The sequence below is a fragment of the Capricornis sumatraensis genome, chromosome 13, assembly GCF_032405125.1.
Source record: "Capricornis sumatraensis isolate serow.1 chromosome 13, serow.2, whole genome shotgun sequence".
NCBI lineage: Eukaryota > Metazoa > Chordata > Mammalia > Artiodactyla > Bovidae > Capricornis > Capricornis sumatraensis.
In genome coordinates, this window is record NC_091081.1 from 478,905 (window position 1) to 498,182 (window position 19,278).

The following is a 19,278-nucleotide window of genomic DNA, read 5'->3' on the forward strand; positions in this document are numbered from 1 at the left end:
GTGTGAAAGACACTTTCGAAGTTCCAGAGGTTAGGTGTCATTAGTCTCCAGACGCCTCTTCGGAAATAGGCCTCATCTCGCCTGCAAGGGAGAACTTCCTGGATTTTCTCGAGTTGCGGCAGGTGTTCTCGAGTTACGACGGGGACCTCAGTGACCCGCCCTGGTGGCCTCAGGAGAGGCCAGTCCCCATGCGAGTTGCTAGGGAGCCTCTCGGGATTCCTCTCCCGTCGATACCGGGGCCAAAAACCTTGTGTGGAGTCAGGGCCGGAACCGAGGATTCCTGTCAGGGGCTGACATGGATCTGTGGGTACTTCTGGAGTCTCCCCAGGGGAGTCAGGCCTCGTCTCGAGTGGGGGCATGCACGTGCGCTTTCCTTCCAGGCTGTAGCAGCAATGTCACGCTTCCCGTCACGGGGATCAAAGGATCTGTGGTATTCCCTCGAGGCTTTCCCTCCAGGCGTTCCCACAGGGCTGTCCCACGTGCCCCCTTGGTGTGAGTCGATCCTCGGCGTGAAAGATGAGCCGGTGCAGGGCAAAGAGGTTCCTCTGGAATGGACTGAGACATCTGGGGGACTCTTGGAATGGTGGTACGACCATGGAGTTCCTCACGCCTTTCCTGTTGAGAGTGCCTCCTCTTGAGATGCGACGGGAACGCCGGGAATTCTTTCCCGTTGAAAGCAGGGAAAGGATCCCTCATCTCGAGCTACGAGGGGGAAACGGGGCTCCTCTGGATGTGGGCGGGACCATCGTGCTTCCTCTCCAGTGGAGACGGGTATGGCGGTGAACTTCTTGAGTTGCAGCAAGGGTGTGAAAGACCCTTTCGAAGTTCCAGAGGTTAGGTGTCATTAGTCTCCAGACGCCTCATCGGAAATAGGCCTCATCTCGCCTGGAAGGGAGAACTTCCTGGATTTTCTCGAGTTGACGCAGGTGTTCTCGAGTTACGACGGGGACCTCAGGGACCCGCCCTGGTGGCCTCAGGAGAGGCCAGTCCCCATGCGAGTTACTAGGGTGCTTCTCGGGATTCCTCTCCCGTCGATACCGGGGCCAAAAACCTTGTGTGGAGTCAGGGCCGGAACCGAGGATTCGTCTCAGGGGCTGACATGGATCTTTGGGTACTTCTGGAGTCTCCCCAGGGGAGTCAGGCCTCGTCTCGAGTGGGGGCATGCACGTGCGCTTTCCTTCCAGGCTGTAGCAGCAATGTCACGCTTCCCGTCGCGTGGATCAAAGGATCTGTGGTTTTCCCTCGAGGCTTTCGCGTAGATCAAAGGATCTGTGGTTTTCCCTTGAGGCTTTCCCTCGAGGCTTTCCCACAAGGCTGTCCCACGTGCCACCGTGGTGTGAGTCGATCCTCGGCGTGAAAGATGAGCCAGTGCAGGGCAAAGAGGTTCCTCTGGAATGGACTGAGACATCTGCGGGACTCATGGAATGGTGGTAGGACCATGGAGTTCCTCTCGCCTTTCCTGTTGAGAGTGCCTCCTCTTGAGATGCGACAGGAACGCCGGGAATTCTTTCCCGTTGAAAGCAGGGAAAGGATCCCTCATCTCGAGCTACGAGTTGGAAACGGGGCTCCTCTGGATGTGGGCGGGACCATCGTGCTTCCTCTCGAGTGGATACGGGTATGGCGGTGAACTTCTTGAGTTGCAGCAAGGGTGTGAAAAACCCTTTCGAAGTTCCAGAGGTTAGGTGACATTAGTCTCCAGACGCCTCATCGGAAATAGGCCTCATCTCGCCTGGAAGGGAGAACTTCTTGGATTTTCTCGAGTTGCGGCAGGTGTTCTCGATTTACGACGGGGACCTCAGGGACCCGCCCTTGTGGCCTCAGGAGAGGCCAGTCCCCATGCGAGGTGCTAGGGGGCCTCTCGGGATTCCGCTCCCGTCGATACCGGGGCCAAAAACCTTGTGTGGAGTCAGGGCCGAAATCGAGGATTCCTCTCAGGGGCTGACATGGATCTTTCGGTACTTCTGGAGTGTCCCCAGGGGAGTCAGGCCTCGTCTCGAGTGGGGGCATGCACGTGCGCTTTCCTTACAGGCTGTAGCAGCAATGTAACGCTTCCCGTCGCGTGGATCAAAGGATCTGTGGTTATCCCTCGAGGCTTTCGCGTGGATCAAAAGATCTGTGGTTTTCCCTCGAGGCTTTCCCTCGAGGCTTTCCCACAGGGCTGTCCCACGTGCCACCATCGTGTGAGTCGATCCTCGGCGTGAAAGATGAGCCAGTGCAGGGTAAAGAGGTTCCTCTGGAATGGACTGAGACATCTGGGGGACTCATGGAATGGTGGTAGGACCATGGAGTTCCTCCCGCCTTTCCTGTTTAGAGTGCCTCCTCTTGAGATGCGACGGGAACGCCGGGAATTCTTTCCCGTTGAAAGCAGGGAAAGGATCCCTCATCTCGAGCTACGAGGGGGGAACGAGGCTCCTCTGGATGTGGGCGGGACCATCGTGCTTCCTCTCGAGTGGAGACGGGTATGGCGGTGAACTTCTTGAGTTGCAGCAAGGGTGTGAAAGACCCTTTCGAAGTTCCAGAGGTTAGGTGTCATTAGTCTCCAGACGCCTCATCGGAAATAGGCCTCATTTCGCCTGGAAGGGAGAACTTCCTGGATTTTCTCGAGTTGCGGCAGGTGTTCTCGATTTACGACGGGGACCTCAGGGACCCGCCCTGGTGGCCTCAGGGGAGGCCAGTCCCCATGCGAGTTGCTAGGGGGCTTCTCGGGATTCCTCTCCCGTCGATACCGGGGCCAAAAACCTTGTGTGGAGTCAGGGCCGGAACCGAGGATTCCTCTCAGGAGCTGACATGGATCTTTGGGTACTTCTGGAGTCTCCCCAGGGGAGTCAGGCCTCGTCTCGAGTGTGGGCATGCACGTGCGCTTTCCTTCCGGGCTGTAGCAGCAATGTCACGCTTCCTGTGGCGTGGATCAAAGGATCTGTGGTTTTCCCTCGAGGCTTTCGCGTGGATCAAAGGATCTGTGGTTTTCCCTCGAGGCTTTCCCTCGAGGCTTTCCCAGAGGGCTGTCCCACGTGCCACCGTGGTGTGAGTCGATCCTCGGTGTTAAAGATGAGCCAGTGCAGGGCAAAGAGGTTCCTCTGGAATGGACTGAGACATCTGGGGGACTCTTGGAATGGTGGTACGACCATGGAGTTCCTCTCGCCTTTCCTGTTGAGAGTGCCTCCTCTTGAGATGCGACGGGAACGCCGGGAATTCTTTCCCGTTGAAAGCAGGGAAAGCATCCCTCATCTCGAGCCACGAGGGGGAAACGGGGCTCCTCTGGATGTGGGCGGGACTATTGTGCTTCCTCTCGAGTGGAGACGGGTATGGCGGTGAACTTCTTGAGTTGCAGCAAGGGTGTGAAAGACCCTTTCGAAGTTCCAGAGGTTAGGTGTCATTAGTCTCCAGACGCCTCATCGGAAATAGGCCTCATCTCGCCTGGAAGGGAGAACTTCCTGGATTTTCTCGAGTTGCGGCAGGTGTTTCCGAGTTACGACGGGCACCTCAGGGACCCGCCCTGGTGGCCTCAGGAGAGGCCAGTCCCCATGCGAGGTGCTAGGGGGCCTCTCGGGATTCCTCTCCCGTCGATACCGGGGCCAAAAACCTTGTGTGGAGTCAGGGCCGGAACCGAGCATTCCTCTCAGGGGCTGACATGGATCTTTGGGTACTTCTGGAGTCTCCCCAGGGGAGTCAAGCCTCGTCTCGAGTGGGGGCATGCACGTGCTCTTTCCTTCCAGGCTGTAGCAGCAATGTCACGCTTCCCGTCGCGTGGATCAAAGGATCTGTGGTATTTCCTCGAGGCTTTCCCTCGAGGCTTTCCCACAGGGCTGTCCCACGTGCCACCGTGGTGTGAGTCGATCCTCGGCGTGAAAGATGAGCCAGTGCAGGGCAAAGAGGTTCCTCTGGAATGGACTGAGACATCTGGGGGACTCTTGGAATGGTGGTACGACCATGGAGTTCCTCTCGCCTTTCCTGTTGAGAGTGCCTCCTCTTGAGATGCGACGGGAACGCCGGGAATTCTTTCCCGTTGAAAGCAGGGAAAGCATCCCTCATCTCGAGCCACGAGGGGGAAACGGGGCTCCTCTGGATGTGGGCGGGACTATTGTGCTTCCTCTCGAGTGGAGACGGGTATGGCGGTGAACTTCTTGAGTTGCAGCAAGGGTGTGAAAGACCCTTTCGAAGTTCCAGAGGTTAGGTGTCATTAGTCTCCAGACGCCTCATCGGAAATAGGCCTCATCTCGCCTGGAAGGGAGAACTTCCTGGATTTTCTCGAGTTGCGGCAGGTGTTTTCGAGTTACGACGGGCACCTCAGGGACCCGCCCTGGTGGCCTCAGGAGAGGCCAGTCCCCATGCGAGGTGCTAGGGGGCCTCTCGGGATTCCTCTCCCGTGGATACCGGGGCCAAAAACCTTGTGTGGAGTCAGGGCCGGAACCGAGCATTCCTCTCAGGGGCTGACATGATCTTTGGGTACTTCTGGAGTCTCCCCAGGGGAGTCAAGCCTCGTCTCGAGTGGGGGCATGCACGTGCTCTTTCCTTCCAGGCTGTAGCAGCAATGTCACGCTTCCCGTCGCGTGGATCAAAGGATCTGTGGTATTTCCTCGAGGCTTTCCCTCGAGGCTTTCCCACAGGGCTGTCCCACGTGCCACCGTGGTGTGAGTCGATCCTCGGCGTGAAAGATGAGCCAGTGCAGGGCAAAGAGGTTCCTCTGGAATGGACTGAGACATCTGGGGGACTCTTGGAATGGTGGTACGACCATGGAGTTCCTCTCGCCTTTCCTGTTTAGAGTGCCTCCTCTTGAGATGCGACGGGAACGCCGGGAATTCTTTCCCGTTGAAAGCAGGGAAAGGATCCCTCATCTCGAGCTACGAGGGGGGAACGAGGCTCCTCTGGATGTGGGCGGGACCATCGTGCTTCCTCTCGAGTGGAGACGGGTATGGCGGTGAACTTCTTGAGTTGCAGCAAGGGTGTGAAAGACCCTTTCGAAGTTCCAGAGGTTAGGTGTCATTAGTCTCCAGACGCCTCATCGGAAATAGGCCTCATTTCGCCTGGAAGGGAGAACTTCCTGGATTTTCTCGAGTTGCGGCAGGTGTTCTCGATTTACGACGGGGACCTCAGGGACCCGCCCTGGTGGCCTCAGGAGAGGCCAGTCCCCATGCGAGTTGCTAGGGGGCTTCTCGGGATTCCTCTACCGTCGATACCGGGGCCAAAAACCTTGTGTGGAGTCAGGGCCGGAACCGAGGATTCCTCTCAGGAGCTGACATGGATCTTTGGGTACTTCTGGAGTCTCCCCAGGGGAGTCAGGCCTCGTCTCGAGTGTGGGCATGCACGTGCGCTTTCCTTCCAGGCTGTAGCAGCAATGTCACGCTTCCCGTGGCGTGGATCAAAGGATCTGTGGTTTTCCCTCGAGGCTTTCGCGTGGATCAAAGGATCTGTGGTTTTCCCTCGAGGCTTTCCCTCGAGGCTTTCCCACAGGGCTGTCCCACGTGCCACCGTGGTGTGAGTCGATCCTCGGTGTTAAAGATGAGCCAGTGCAGGGCAAAGAGGTTCCTCTGGAATGGACTGAGACATCTGGGGGACTCTTGGAATGGTGGTACGACCATGGAGTTCCTCTCGCCTTTCCTGTTGAGAGTGCCTCCTCTTGAGATGCGACGGGAACGCCGGGAATTCTTTCCCGTTGAAAGCAGGGAAAGGATCCCTCATCTCGAGCCACGAGGGGGAAACGGGGCTCCTCTGGATGTGGGCGGGACTATTGTGCTTCCTCTCGAGTGGAGACGGGTATGGCGGTGAACTTCTTGAGTTGCAGCAAGGGTGTGAAAGACCCTTTCGAAGTTCCAGAGGTTAGGTGTCATTAGTCTCCAGACGCCTCATCGGAAATAGGCCTCATCTCGCCTGGAAGGGAGAACTTCCTAGATTTTCTCGAGTTGCGGCAGGTGTTTTCGAGTTACGACGGGCACCTCAGGGACCCGCCCTGGTGGCCTCAGGAGAGGCCAGTCCCCATGCGAGGTGCTAGGGGGCCTCTCGGGATTCCTCTCCCGTCGATACCGGGGCCAAAAACCTTGTGTGGAGTCAGGGCCGGAACCGAGGATTCCTCTCAGGGGCTGACATGGATCTTTGGGTACTTCTGGAGTCTCCCCAGGGGAGTCAGGCCTCGTCTCGAGTGGGGGCATGCACGTGCGCTTTCCTTCCAGGCTGTAGCAGCAATGTCACGCTTCCCTTGGCGTGGATCAAAGGATCTGTGGTTTTCCCTCGAGGCTTTCCTTCGAGGCTTTCCCACAGGGCTGTTCCACGTGCCACCGTGGTGTGAGTCGATCCTCGGCGTGAAAGATGAGCCAGTGCAGGGCAAAGAGGTTCCTCTGGAATGGACTGAGACATCTGGGGGACTCTTGGAATGGTGGTACGAATATGGAGTTCCTCTCGCCTTTCCTGTTGAGAGTGCCTCCTCTTGAGATTCGACGGGAACGCCGGGAATACTTTCCCGTTGAAAGCAGGGAAAGGAAACCTCATCTCGATCTACGAGTGGGAAACGGGGCTCCTCTGGATGTGGGCGGGACCATCGTGCTTCCTCTCGAGTAGAGACGGGTATGGCGGTGAACTTCTTGAGTTGCAGCAAGGGTGTGAAAGACCCTTTCGAAGTTCCAGAGGTTAGGTGTCATTAGTCTCCAGACGCCTCATCGGAAATAGGCCTCATCTCGCCTGGAAGGGAGAACTTCCTGGATTTTCTCGAGTTGCAACAGGTGTTCTCGAGTTACGACGGGGACCTCAGGGACCCGCCCTGGTGGCCTCAGGAGAGGCCATTCCCCATGCGAGGTGCTAGGGGGCCTCTCGGGATTCCTCTCCCGTCGATACCGGGGCCAAAAACCTTGTGTGGAGTCAGGGCCGGAACCGAGGATTCCTCTCAGGGGCTGACATGGATCTTTGGGTACTTCTGGAGTCTCCCCAGGGGAGTCAGGCCTCGTCTCGAGTAGGGGCATGCACGTGCGCTTTCCTTCCAGGCTGTAGCAGCAATGTCACGCTTCCCGTCGCGTGCATCAAAGGATCTGTGGTTTTCCCTCGAGGCTTTCCCTCGAGGCTTTCCCACAGGGCTGTCCCACGTGCCACAGTGGTGTGAGTCAATCCTCGGCGTGAAAGATGAGCCAGTGCAGGGCAAAAAGGTTCCTCTGGAATGGACTGAGACATCTGGGGGACTCTTGGAATGGTGGTACGAACATTGAGTTCCTCTCGCCTTTCCTGTTGAGAGTGCCTCCTCTTGAGATGCGACGGGAACGCCGGGAATTCTTTCCCGTTGAAAGCAGGGAAAGGATCCCTCATCTCGAGCTCCGAGGGGGAAACGGGGCTACTCTGGATGTGGGCAGGACCATCGTGCTTCCTCTCGAGTGGAGACGGGTATGGCGGTGAACTTCTTGAGTTGCAGCAAGGGTGTGAAAGACCCTTTCGAAGTTCCAGAGGTTAGGTGTCATTAGTCTCCAGACGCCTCATCGGAAATAGGCCTCATCTCGCCTGGAAGGGAGAACTTCCTGGACTTTCTAGAGTTGCGGCAGGTGTTCTCGAGTTACGACGGGGACCTCAGGGACCCGCCCTGGTGGCCTCAGGAGAGGCCAGTCCCCATGCGAGATGCTAGGGGGCCTCGCGGAATTCCTCTCCCGCCGATACCGGGGCCAAAAACCTTGTGTGGAGTCAGGGCCGGAACCGAGGATTCCTCTCAGGGGCTGACATGGATCTTTGGGTAATTCTGGAGTCTCCCCAGGGGAGTCAGGCCTCGTCTCGAGTGGGGGCATTCACGTGCGCCTTCCTTCCAGGCTGTAGCAGCAATGTCACGCTTCCCGTCGCGTGGATCAAAGGATCTGTGGTATTCCCTCGAGGCTTTCCCTCGAGGCTTTCCCACAGGTCTGTCCCACGTGCCACCGTGGTGTGAGACGATCCTCGGCGTGAAAGATGAGCCAGTGCAGGGCAGAGAGTTTCCTCTGGAATGGACTGAGACATCTGGGGGACTCTTGGAATGGTGGTACGACCATGGAGTTCCTCTCGCCTTTCCTGTTGAGAGTGCCTCCTCTTGATATGCGACGGGAACGCCGGGAATTCTTTCCCGATGAAAGCAGGGAGAGGATCCCTCATCTCGAGCTCCGAGGGGGAAACGGGGCTCCTCTGGATGTGGGCGGGACCATCGTGCTTCCTCTCGAGTGGAGACGGGTATGGCGGTGAACTTCTTGAGTTGCAGCAAGGGTGTGAAAGACCCGTTCGAAGTTCCAGAGGTTAGGTGTCGTTAGTCTCCAGACGCCTCATCGGAAATAGGCCTCATCTCGCCTGGAAAGGAGAACTTCCTGGATTTTCTCAAGTTGCGGCAGGTGTTCTCGAGTTACGACGGGGACCTCAGGGAGCCGCCCTGGTGGCCTCAGGAGAGGCCAGTCCCCATGCGAGGTGCTAGGGGGCCTCTCGGGATTCCTCTCCCGTCGATACCGGGGCCAAAAACCTTGTGTGGAGTCAGGGCCGGAACCGAGGATTCCTCTCAGGGGCTGACATGGATCTTGGGGTACTTCTGGAGTCTCCCCAGGGGAGTCAGGCCTCGTCTCGAGTGGGGGCATGCACGTGCGCTTTCCTTCCAGGCTGTAGCAGAAATGTCACACTTCCCGACGCGTGGATCAAAGGATCTGTGGTTTTCCCTCGAGGCTTTCCCTCGAGGCTTTGCCACAGGGCTGTCCCACGTGCCACCCTGGTGTGAGTCGATCCTCGGCGTGAAAGATGAGCCAGTGCAGGGCAAAGAGGTTCCTCTGGAATGGACTTAGAAATCTGGAGAACTCTTGGAATGGTGGTACGACCATGCAGTTCCTCTCGCCTTTCCTTTGAGAGTGCCTCCTCTTGAGATGCGACGGGAACGCCGGGAACTCTTTCCCGTTGAAAGCAGGGAAAGGATCCCTCATCTCGAGCTCCGAGGGGGAAACGGGGCTCCTCTGGATGTGGGCAGGACCATCGTGCTTCCTCTCGAGTGGAGACGGGTATGGCGGTGAACTTCTTGAGTTGCAGCAAGGGTGTGAAAGACCCTTTCGAAGTTCCAGAGGTTAGGTGTCATTAGTCTCCAGACGCCTCATCGGAAATAGGCCTCATCTCGCCTGGAAGGGAGAACTTCCTGGACTTTCTAGAGTTGCGGCAGGTGTTCTCGAGTTACGACGGGGACCTCAGGGACCCGCCCTGGTGGCCTCAGGAGAGGCCAGTCCCCATGCGAGTTGCTAGGGGGCCTCGCGGGATTCCTCTCCCGCCGATACCGGGGCCAAAAACCTTGTGTGGAGTCAGGGCCGGAACCGAGGATTCCTCTCAGGGGCTGACATGGATCTTTGGGTAATTCTGGCGTCTCCCCAGGGGAGTCAGGCCTCGTCTCGAGTGGGGGCATTCACGTGCGCTTTCCTTCCAGGCTGTAGCAGCAATGTCACGCTTCCCGTCGCGTGGATCAAAGGATCTGTGGTATTCCCTCGAGGCTTTCCCTCGAGGCTTTCCCACAGGTCTGTCCCACGTGCCACCGTGGTGTGAGTCGATCCTCGGCGTGAAAGATGAGCCAGTGCAGGGCAAAGAGGTTCCTCTGGAATGGACTGAGACATCTGGGGGTCTCTTGGAATGGTGGTACGACCATGGAGTTCCTCTCGCCTTTCCTGTTGAGAGTGCCTCCTCTTGATATGCGACGGGAACGCCGGGAATTCTTTCCCGATGAAAGCAGGGAAAGGATCCCTCATCTCGAGCTCCGAGGGGGAAACGGGGCTCCTCTGGATGTGGGCGGGACCATCGTGCTTCCTCTCGAGTGGAGACGGGTATGGCGGTGAAATTCTTGAGTTGCAGCAAGGGTGTGAAAGACCCGTTCGAAGTTCCAGAGGTTAGGTGTCGTTAGTCTCCAGACGCCTCATCGGAAATAGGCCTCATCTCGCCTGGAAGGGAGAACTTCCTGGATTTTCTCAAGTTGCGGCAGGTGTTCTCGAGTTACAACGGGGACCTCAGGGAGCCGCCCTGGTGGCCTCAGGAGAGGCCAGTCCCCATGCGAGGTGCTAGGGGGCCTCTCGGGATTCCTCTCCCGTCGATACCGGGGCCAAAAACCTTGTGTGGAGTCAGGGCCGGAACCGAGAATTCCTCTCAGGGGCTGACATGGATCTTTGGGTACTTCTGGAGTCTCCCCAGGGGAGTCAGGCCTCGTCTCGAGTGGGGGCATGCACGTGCGCTTTCCTTCCAGGCTGTAGCAGCAATGTCACGCTTCCCGTCGCGTGGATCAAAGGATCTGTGGTTTTCCCTCGAGGCTTTCCCTCGAGGCTTTGCCACAGGGCTGTCCCACGTGCCACCGTGGTGTGAGTCGATCTTCGGCGTGAAAGATGAGCCAGTGCAGGGCAAAGAGGTTCCTCTAGAATGGACTGAGAAATCTGGGGAACTCTTGGAATGGTGGTACGACCATGGAGTTCCTCTCGCCTTTCCTTTGAGAGTGCCTCCTCTTGAGATGCGACGGGAACGCCGGGAATTCTTTCCCGTTGAAAGCAGGAAAAGGATCCCTCATCTCGAGCTCCGAGGGGGAAACGGGGCTCCTCTGGATGTGGGCGGGACCATCGTGCTTCCTCTCGAGTGGAGACGGGTATGGCGGTGAACTTCTTGAGTTGCAGCAAGTGTGTGAAAGACCCTTTCGAAGTTCCAGAGGTTAGGTGTCATTAGTCTCCAGACGCCTCATCGGAAATAGGCCTCATCTCGCCTGGAAGGGAGAACTTCCTGGATTTACTCGAGTTGCGGCAGGTGTTCTCGAGTTACGACGGGGACCTCAGGGACCCGCCCTGGTGGCCTAAGGAGAGGCCAGTCCCCATGCGAGTTGCTAGGGGTCCTCTCGGGATTCCTCTCCCGTCGATACCGGGGCCAAAAACCTTGTGTGGAGTCAGGGCCGGAACCGAGGATTCCTCTCAGGGGCTTACATGAATCTTTGGGTACTTCTGGAGTCTCCCCAGGGGAGTCAGGCCTCGTCTCGAGTGGGGGCATGCACGTGCGCTTTCCTTCCTGGCTGTAGCAGCAATGTCACGCTTCCCGCCGCGTGGATCAAAGGATCTGTGGTTTTCCCTCGAGGCTTTCCCTCGAGGCTTTCCCACAGGGCTGTCCCACGTGCCACCGTGGTGTGAGTCGATCCTCGGCGTGAAAGATGAGCCAGTGCAGGGCAAAGAGGTTCCTCTGGAATGGACTGAGACATCTGGGGGACTCTTGGAATGGTGGTACGACCAAGGAGTTCCTCTCGCCTTTCCTGTTGAGAGTGCCTCCTCTTGAGATGCGACGGGAATGCCGGGAATTCTTTCCCTTTGAAAGCAGGGAAAGGATCCCTCATCTCGAGCTCCGAGGGGGAAACGGGGCTCTTCTGGATGTGGGCGGGACCATCGTGCTTCCTCTCGAGTTGAGACGGGTATGGCGGTGAACTTCTTGAGTTGCAGCAAGGGTGTGAAAGACCCTTTCGAAGTTCCAGAGGTTAGGTGTCATTAGTCTCCAGACGCCTCATCGGAAATAGGCCTCATCTCGCCTGGAAGGGAGAACTTCCTGGATTTTCTCGAGTTGAGGCAGGTGTTCTCGAGTTACGACGGGGACCTCATGGAGCCGCCCTGGTGGCCTCAGGAGAGGCCAGTCCCCATGCGAGGTGCTAGGGGGCCTCTCGGGATTCCTCTCCCTTCGATACCGGGGCCAAAAACCTTGTGTGGAGTCAGGGCCGGAACCGAGGATTCCTCTCAGGGGCTGACATGGATCTTTCGGTACTTCTGGAGTGTCCCCAGGGGAGTCAGGCCTCGTCTCGAGTGGGGGCATGCACGTGCGCTTTCCTTCCAGGCTGTAGCAGCAATGTCACGCTTCCCGTCGCGTGGATAAAAGGATCTGTGGTTTTCCCTCGAGGCTTTCGCGTGGATCAAAAGATCTGTGGTTTTCCCTCCAGGCTTTCCCTCGAGGCTTTCTCACAGGGCTGTCCCACGTGCCACCGTGGTGTGAGTCGATCCTCGGCGTGAAAGATGAGCCAGTGCAGGGCAAAGAGGTTCCTCTGGAATGGACTGAGACATCTGGGGGACTCTTGGAATGGTGGTACGACCATGGAGTTCCTCTCGACTTTCCTGTTGAGAGTGCCTCCTCTTGAGATGCGACGGGAACGTCGGGAATTCTTTCCCGTTGAATGCAGGGAAAGGATCCCTCATCTCGAGCTCCGAGGGGGAAACGGGGCTCCTCTAGATGTGGGCGGGACCATCGTGCTTCCTCTCGAGTGGAGACGGGTATGGCGGTGAACTTCTTGAGTTGCAGCAAGGGTGAGAAAGACCCTTTCGAAGTTCCAGAGGTTAGGTGTCATTAGTCTCCAGACGCCTCATCCGAAATAGGCCTCATCTCGCCTGGAAGGGAGAACTTCCTGGATTTTTTCGAGTTGCGGCAGGTGTTCTCCAGTTACGACGGGGACCTCAGGGACCCGCCCTGGTGTCCTCAGGAGAGGCCAGTCCCCAGGCGAGTTGCTAGGGGTCCTCTCGGGATTCCTCTCCCGTCGATACCGGGGCCAAAAACCTTGTGTGGAGTCAGGGCCTGAACCGAGGATTCCTCTCAAGGGCTGACATGGAATTTTGGGTACTTGTGGAGTCTCCCCAGGGGAGTCAGTCCTCGTCTCGAGTGGGGGCATGCACGTGCGCTTTCCTTCCAGGCTGTAGCAGCAATGTCACGCTTCCCGTCGCGTGGATCAAAGGATCTGTGGTTTTCTCTCGAGGCTTTCGCTCGAGGCTTTCCCACAGGGCTTTCCCACGTGCCACCATGGTGTGAGTCGAACCTCGGCTTGAAAGATGAGCCAGTGCAGGGGAAAGAGTTTCCTCTGGAATGGACTGAGACATCTGGGGGACTCTTGGAATGGTGGTACGACCATGGAGTTCCTCTCGCCTTTCCTGTTGAGAGTGCCTCCTCTTGAGATGCGACGGGAACGCCGGGAATTCTTTCCCGTTGAAAGCAGGGAAAGGATCCCTCATCTCGAGCTACGAGGGGGAAACGGGGCTCCTCTGGATGTGGGCGGGACCATCGTGCTTCCTCTCGAGTGGAGACGGGTATGGCGGTGAACTTCTTGAGTTGCAGCAAGGGTGTGAAAGACCCTTTCGAATTTCCAGAGGTTAGGTGTCATTAGTCTCCAGACGCCTCACCGGAAATAGGCCTCATCTCGCCTGGAAGGGAGAACTTCCTGGATTTCCTCGAGTTGCGGCAGTTGTTCTCGAGTTACGACGGGGACCTCAGGGACCCGCCCTGGTGGCCTCAGGAGAGGCCAGTCCCCATGCGAGTTGCTAGGGGTCCTCTCGGGATTCCTCTCCCGTCGATACCGGGGCCAAAAACCTTGTGTGGAGTCAGGGCCGGAACCGAGGATTCCTCTCAGGGGCTGACATGGATCTTTGGGTACTTCTGGAGTCTCCCCAGGGGAGTCAGGCCTCGTCTCGAGTGGGGGTATGCACGTGCTCTTTCCTTCCAGGCTGTAGCAGCAATGTCACGCTTCCCGTCGCGTGGATAAAAGGATCTGTGGTTTTCCCTCGAGGATTTCGCGTGGATCAAAGGATCTGTGGTTTTCCCTCGAGGCTTTCGCTCGAGGCTTTCCCACAGGGCTGTCCCACGTGCCACCGTGGTGTGAGTCGATCCTCGGCGTGAAAGATGAGCCAGTGCAGTGCAAAGAGGTTCCTCTGGAATGGACTGAGACATCTGGGGGACTCTTGGAATGGTGGTACGACCATGCATTTCCTCTCGCCTTTCCTGTTGAGAGTGCCTCCTCTTGAGATGCGACGGGAACGCCGGGAATTCTTTCCCGTTGAAAGCAGGGAAAGGATCCCTCATCTCGAGCTACGAGGGGGAAACGGGGCTCCTCTGGATGTGGGCGGGACCATCGTGCTTCCTCTCGAGTGGAAACGGGTATGGCGGTGAACTTCTTGAGTTGCAGCAAGGGTGTGAAAGACCCTTTCGAAATTCCAGAGGTTAGGTGTCATTAGTCTCCAGAGGCCTCATCCGAAAAAGGCCTCATCTCGCCTGGAAGGGAGAACTTCCTGGATTTTCTCGAGTTGCAGCAGGTGTTCTCGAGTTACGCCGGGGACCTCAGGAACCCGCCCTGGTGGCCTCAGGAAAGGCCAGTCCCCATGCGAGTTGCTAGGGGGCCTCTCGGAATTCCTCTCCCGTCGAAACCGGGGCCAAAAACCTTGTGTGGAGTCAGGGCCGGAACCGAGGATTCCTCTCAGGGGCTGACATGGATCTTTGGGTACTTCTGGAGTCTCCCCAGGGGAGTCAGGCCTCGTCTCGAGTGGGGGCATGCACGTGCGCTTTCTTTCCAGGCTGTAGCAGCAATGTCAAGCTTCCCGTCGCTGGATCAAAGGATCTGTGGTTTTCCCTCGAGGCTTTCCCTCGAGGCTTTCCCACAGGGCTGTCCCTCGTGCCACCGTGGTGTGAGTCGATCCTCGGCGTGAAAGATGAGCCAGTGCAGGGCAAAGAGGTTCCTCTAGAATGGACTGAGACATCTGGGCGACTCTTGGAATGGTGGTACGACCATGGAGTTCCTCTCGCCTTTCCTGTTGAGAGTGCCTCCTCTTGAGATGCGACGGAAATTCCGGGAATTCTTTCCCGTTTAAAGTAGGGAAAGGATCCCTCATCTCGAGCTACGAGGGGGAAACGGGGCTCCTCCTGATGTGGGCGGGACCATCGTACTTCCTCTCGAGTGGAAACGGGTATGGCGGTGAACTTCTTGAGTTGCAGCAAGGGTGTGAAAGACCCTTTCGAAGTTCCAGAGGTTAGGTGTCATTAGTCTCCAGACACCTCATCGGAAATAGGCCTCATCTCGCCTGGAAGGGAGAACTTCCTGGATTTTCTCGAGTTGCGGCAGGTGTTCTCGAGTTACGACGGGGACCTCAGGGACCCGCCCTGGTGGCCTCAGGAGAGGCCAGTCCCCATGCGAGTTGCTAGGGGGCCTCTCGGGATTCCTCTCCCATCGATACCGGGGCCAAAAACCTTGTGTGGAGTCAGGGCCGGAAACGAGGATTCCTCTCAGGGGCTGACATGGATCTTTGGGTACTTCTGGAGTCTCCCCAGGGGAGTCAGGCCTCGTCTCGAGTGGGGGCATGCACGTGCGCTTTCCTTCCAGGCTGTAGCAGCAATGTCACGCTTCCCGTCGCCTGGATCAAAGGATCTGTGGTTTTCCCTCGAGGCTTTCCCACAGGGCTGTCCCACGTGCCACCGTGGTGTGAGTCGATCCTCGGCGTGAAAGATGAGCCAGTGCAGGGCAAAGAGGTTCCTCTGGAATGGACTGAGACATCTGGGGGACTCTTGGAATGGTGGTACGACCATGGAGTTCCTCTCGCCTTTCCTGTTGAGAGTGCCTCCTCTTGAGATGCGACGGGAACGCCGGGAATTCTTTCCCGTTGAAAGCAGGGAAAGGATCCCTCATCTCGAGCTACGAGGGGGAAACGGGGCTCCTCTGGATGTGGGCGGGACCATCGTGCTTCCTCTCGAGTGGAAACGGGTATGGCGGTGAACTTCTTGAGTTGCAGCAAGGGTGTGAAAGACCATTTCGAAGTTCCAGAGGTTAGGTGTCATTAGTCTCCAGACGCCTCATCGGAAATAGGCCTCATCTCGCCTGGAAGGGAGAACTTCCTGGATTTTCTCGAGTTGCAGAATGTGTTCTGGAGTTACGACGGGGCCTCTGGGACCCGCCCTGGTGGCCTCAGGAAAGGCCAGTCCCATGCGAGTTGCTAGGGTGCCTCTCGGGATACCTCTCCCGTCGATACTGGGGCCAAAAACCTTTTGTGGAGTCAGGGCCGGAACCGAGGATTCCTCTCAGGGGCTGACATGCATCTTCGGGTACTTCTGGAGTCTCCCTAGGGGAGTCAGGCCTAATCTCGAGTGGGGCATGCACGTGCGCTTTCCTTCCAGGCTGTAGCAGCAATGTCAGGCTTCCCGTCGCGTGGATCAAAGGATCTGTGGTTTTCCCTCGAGGCTTTCCCTCGAGGCTTTCCCACAGGGCTGTCCCACGTGCCACCGTGGTGTGAATCGATCCTCGGCGTGAAAGATGAGCCAGTGCAGGGCAAAGAGCTTCCTCTGGAATGGACTGAGATATCTGGGAGACTCTTGGAATCGTGGTACGACCATGGAGTTACTCTCGCCTTTCCTGTTGAGACTGCCTCCTCTTGAGATGCGACGGGAAAGCCGGGAATTCTTTCCCGTTGAAAGCAGGGAAAGGATCCCTCATCTCGAGCTACGAGGGGGAAACGGGGCTCCTCTGGATGTGGGCGGGACACTCGTGCTTCCTCTCGAGTGGAGACGGGTATGGCGGTGAACTTCTTGAGTTTCAGCTAGGGTGTGAAAGACCCTTTCGAATTTCCAGAGGTTAGGTGTCATTAGTCTCCAGACGCCTCATCCGAAAAAGGCCTCATCTCGCCTGGAAGGGAGAACTTCCTGGATTTTCTCGAGTTGCAGCAGGTGTTCTCGAGTTACGCCGGGGACCTCAGGAACCCGCCCTGGTGGCCTCAGGAAAGGCCAGTCCCCATGCGAGTTGCTAGGGGGCCTCTCGGGATTCCTCTCCCGTCGAAACCGGGGCCAAAAACCTTGTGTGGAGTCAGGGCCGGAACCGAGGATTCCTCTCAGGGGCTGACATGGATCTTTGGGTACTTCTGGAGTCTCCCCAGGGGAGTCAGGCCTCGTCTCGAGTGGGGGCATGCACGTGCGCTTTCCTTCCAGGCTGTAGCAGCAATGTCAAGCTTCCCGTCGCTGGATCAAAGGATCTGTGGTTTTCCCTCGAGGCTTTCCCTCGAGGCTTTCCCACAGGGCTGTCCCTCGTGCCACCGTGGTGTGAGTCGATCCTCGGCGTGAAAGATGAGCCAGTGCAGGGCAAAGAGGTTCCTCTGGAATGGACTGAGACATCTGGGCGACTCTTGGAATGGTGGTACGACCATGGAGTTCCTCTCGCCTTTCCTGTTGAGAGTGCCTCCTCTTGAGATGCGACGGGAATTCCGGGAATTCTTTCCCGTTTAAAGTAGGGAAAGGATCCCTCATCTCGAGCTACGAGGGGGAAACGGGGCTCCTCCTGATGTGGGCAGGACCATCGTACTTCCTCTCGAGTGGAAACGGGTATGGCGGTGAACTTCTTTAGTTGCAGCAAGGGTGTGAAAGACCCTTTCGAAGTTCCAGAGGTTAGGTGTCATTAGTCTCCAGACACCTCATCGGAAATAGGCCTCATCTCGCCTGGAAGGGAGAACTTCCTGGATTTTCTCGAGTTGCGGCAGGTGTTCTCGAGTTACGATGGGGACCTCAGGGACCCGCCCTGGTGGCCTCAGGAGAGGCCAGTACCCATGCGAGTTGCTAGGGGGCCTCTCGGGATTCCTCTCCCGTCGATACCGGGGCCAAAAACCTTGTGTGGAGTCAGGGCCGGAAACGAAGATTCCTCTCAGGGGCTGACATGGATCTTTGGGTACTTCTGGAGTCTCCCCAGGAGAGTCAGGCCTCATCTCAAGTGGGGGCATGCACGTGCGCTTTCCTTCCAGACTGTAACAGCAATGTCACGCTTCCCGTCGCGTGGATCACAGAATCTGTGGTTTTCCCTCGAGGCTTTCCCTCGAGGCTTTCCCACAGGGCTGTCCCACGTGCCACCGTGGTGTGAGTCGATCCTCGGCGTGAAAGCTGAGCCAGTGCAGGGCAAAGAGGTTCCTCTGGAATGGACTGAGACATCTGGGGGACTCTTGGAATGTTGGAACGACCATGGAGTTCCTCCTGCCTTTCCTGTTGAGAGTGCCTCCTCTTGAGATGCGACGGGAACGCCGGGAATACTTTCCCGTTGAAAGCAGGGAAAGGATCCCTCAACTCGAGCTACGAGGGGGAAACGGGGCTGCTCTGGATGTGGGCGGGACCATCGTGCTTCCTCTCGAGTGGAGACGGGTATCGCGGTGAACTTCTTGAGTTGTAGCAAGGGTGTGAAAGACCCTTTCGAAGTTCCAGAGGTTAGGTGTCATTAGTCTCCAGACGCCTCATCGGAAATAGGCCTCATCTCGCCTGGAAGGGAGAACTTCCTGGATTTTCTCGAGATGCTGCAGGTGTTCACGAGTTACGACGGGGACCTCAGGGACCCGCCCTGGAGGCCTCAGGAGAGGCCAGTCCCCATGCGAGTTGCTAGGGGGCCTCTCGGGATTCCTCTCCCGTCGATACCGGGGCCAAAAACCTTGTGTGGAGTCAGGGCCGGAACCGAGGATTCCTCTCAGGGGCTGACATGGATCTTTGGGTACTTCTGGAGTCTCCCCAGGGGAGTCAGGCCTCGTCTCGAACGGGGGCATGCACGTGCGCTTTCCTTCCAGGCTGTAGCAGCAATGTTACGCTTCCCGTGGCGTGGAACAAAGGATCTGTGGTTTTCCCTCGAGGCTTTCCCTCGAGGCTTTCCCACAGGGCTGTCCCACGTGCCACCGTGGTGTGATTCGATCCTCGGCGTGAAAGAATGGCCAGTGCAGGGCAAAGAGGTTCGTCTGGAATGGATTGAGACATGTGGGGGACTCTTGGAATGGTGGTACGACCATGGAGTTCCTCTCGCCTTTCCTGTTGAGAGTGCCTCCTCTTGAGATGCGACGGAAACGCCGGGAATTCTTTCCCGTTGAAAGCAGGGAAAGGATCCCTCATCTCGAGCTGCGAGGGGGAAACGGGGCTCCTCTGGATGTGGGCGGGACCATCGTGCTTCCTCTCGAGTGGAGACGGGTATGGCGGTGAACTTCTTGAGTTGCATCAAGGGTGTGAAAGACCCTTTCGAAGTTCCAGAGGTTAGGTGGCATTAGTCTCCAGACGCCTCATCCGAAAAAGGCCTCATCTCGCCTGGAAGGGAGAACTTCCTGGATTTTCTCGAGTTGCAGCAGGTGTTCTCGAGTTACGCCGGGGACCTCAGGAACCCGCCCTGGTGGCCTCAGGAAAGGCCAGTCCCCATGCGAGTTGCTAGGGGGCCTCTCGGGATTCCTCTCCCGTCGAAACCGGGGCCAAAAACCTTGTGTGGAGTCAGGGCCGGAACCGAGGATTCCTCTCAGGGGCTGACATGGATCTTTGGGTACTTCTGGAGTCTCCCCAGGGGAGTCAGGCCTCGTCTCGAGTGGGTGCATGCACGTGCGCTTTCCTTCCAGGCTGTAGCAGCAATGTCAAGCTTCCCGTCCCTGGATCAAAGGATCTGTGGTTTTCCCTCGAGGCTTTCCCTCGAGGCTTTCCCACAGGGCTGTCCCTCGTGCCACCGTGGTGTGAGTCGATCCTCGGCGTGAAAGATGAGCCAGTGCAGGGCAAAGAGGTTCCTCTGGAATGGACTGAGACATCTGG